This window comes from Scardinius erythrophthalmus (genome assembly GCF_964197995.2).
Source record: "Scardinius erythrophthalmus genome assembly, chromosome: 5".
Lineage (NCBI taxonomy): Eukaryota > Metazoa > Chordata > Actinopteri > Cypriniformes > Leuciscidae > Scardinius > Scardinius erythrophthalmus.
In genome coordinates this window covers 942,144-944,643 of record NC_138225.1, presented here as the reverse complement: position 1 = coordinate 944,643, position 2,500 = coordinate 942,144, and the positions used below count along the sequence as shown (strand labels likewise).

Sequence of the window (2,500 nt, the reverse complement as noted above, 5' to 3'; positions counted from 1 at the left end):
TCATGAATTATTTAAATTTTCATGTCAGTAACAGGTTAATAGACATTATTTTTTACTTTAATTTTTCAAGAAATGGTTAAATGTAGTATTACAGCACCGTGAGCTGTTGAGGCTGGACACTGACATCGCTGCTCTACGGGAGACCAGACTCCCTCAAAGGGCAGCATCGGGGAACAGGAGGACACTGTCTTCCGGCAGGGAAAGGAACCAGACAGCCACGACTGAAACTCTGCTATCGTCAGTCGAACCGCCAGCAGAAGGTACAGCCCGTATCCTCTCCACTTCCCAGTGAACATCCTGAGCGTCTGTGCTCCTACACTCAGCTCTCCAGCCGAGGCCACGGAGGAATTCTACGAGGAACTCGTGACCATCCCTAAAGAAGTTTTTCCCCCACCGAACAACTGTGTGTGCTTGGGGACTTCAACGCCGGGTGGGAAATGACTGTGATTCCTGGCCCCGCAGTATTGGTCATTTCGGCATTGGCAGAATGAATGAAAACGGACAGAGACTGCTGGAGCTATGCTCCTACCATGACCTCTGCATAACTAACACATTCTTCTCCACGAGCCCAACCATAGAGTATGCTGGCGACACCCAGGACTCCCATCACTGGCATCAGCTGGGCCTCATTATCACCAGTAGAGCCTCACTGAACTGTGTCCTCATTACACGCAGCTATCACAGTGCTGACTGCGACACCGACCATCAACTAGATGTGCCTTCAACTAGAGACCTGCTCCCGCCCGCTCCCGCAAGATTTTGTCCCGCTCCCGCAAAAATATATTTTATTTTCTCCCGCTCCCGCCCGCAACAATCAAGTTTCGTCCCGCTCCCACCCACAAAATCCCGTGGGTAAACGTACAAGTAGTTTTTTTTTTTATTTTAAATACGTTGCATATTCTACATCTTTTAGTGCACTTGACACTTTCCACTTTGTAAATAATTGGAATCTGTTTTGGGAGCGTCCTAGGCTTTACCGTGCTGATGGCTTACACCCAAGCAGATTCGGATCGGATCTTCTGTCAGATAACATCTCCAAAATGTTAAATACCTTTTGACTAGTAACCAAAAGTCCAAATCATAGTCTCTGCTGCACCAATTTAACTGATATAAATAGTGTAGAACATTGCATAGAAACTGTGTCTATTCCTCGTTTAGTGAGATCAAATAATAAATCTAATGCAGGATCTAGAAAAAATCTAATTGTTATTAAACCAGAAAATGTTGCTATTAGTAATCAAAAACAATTTCTAAAGCTAGGTCTTCTAAACATTAGATCACTCACACCTAAGGCAGTTATTGTAAATGAAATAGTCACAGATAATAGCTTCGATGTACTTTGCCTTACTGAAACCTGGCTTAAACCAAATGATTATTTCGGTCTAAATGAGTCTACTCCATCAGGATACTCCTATAAGCACGAGCCCCGTCTGAATGGTCGTGGCGGCGGTGTTGCAACAATCTATAGAGATATTCTCAATGTTACTCAGAAAACAGGTTATAAGTTTATTTCATTTGAAGTACTTGTACTAAATGTTACGCTCTTAGATGATAGAAAAACATCCCTATTATCTCTAGCCTTGGCTACCGTATATAGACCGCCTGGGCCTTACGCTGATTTCCTAAAAGAGTTTGCAGATTTTCTCTCAGACCTATTAGTTAACTTCGATAAAGCATTAATTGTTGGAGACTTTAATATCCACGTAGATAATCAAAATGATGCGTTAGGGGCTGCGTTTACAGATTTATTAAACTCCTTTGGGGTCAAGCAAAACGTTACCGGACCAACTCATCGTTTTAATCATACACTCGATTTAATTATATCACATGGAACCGATCCAACCGATATAGATATCATTCCACAAAGTGACGATGTCACTGACCATTACATGGTAACTTGCATATTACGTACTCCTGTAGTATATCATGCTGCGCCGCGTTATCGATTAGGCAGAACAATCCTTCCATCCACCATAGATAATTTTTCAAACAGCTTATCGGATCTGTCTCAGCTGCTCAGTGAACCCAAACAAACAGATGAACTTGAGGAATTAACTAGCACTATGAGCACCATTCTCTCTGGAACATTGGATATTGTTGCACCCATTAGATTAAAAAAGGTCAGAGAGAAAAGTAAAGCACCATGGTACAACAATACTACGCATGTTCTAAAGAGAGAAACCCGTATTTTAGAGCGTAAATGGAAACAAACTAACTTAGAGGTCTTTAGAATCGCATGGAAAGACAGTATGTCACGTTATAAAAAGGCCCTAAAAGCGGCCAGGGCTGAGCATCTACGCAAACTAATAGAAAACAACCAAAACAATCCTAGGTTCTTATTTAACACCGTGGCTAGACTAACAAATAAACAGATGTCTCCTGAACAAAATATCCCGTTACAGTTTAGTAGTAATGATTTCATGAAGTTCTTCACTGAGAAAATAGAAAACATCAGAACCACAATTGTAAACGTTCAATCCTCAATCGCGCCTTATAATTC

General features: G+C 41.7%; 1 protein-coding gene across 2 annotated transcripts in view; it reads left to right on the top strand.

Annotated features, from left to right (window-relative positions):
• mbd2 (methyl-CpG binding domain protein 2) overlaps positions 1–2,500 on the top strand; it is a 47,945-nt gene that overhangs the window by 8,393 nt on the left and 37,052 nt on the right. The window lies entirely within an intron of this gene.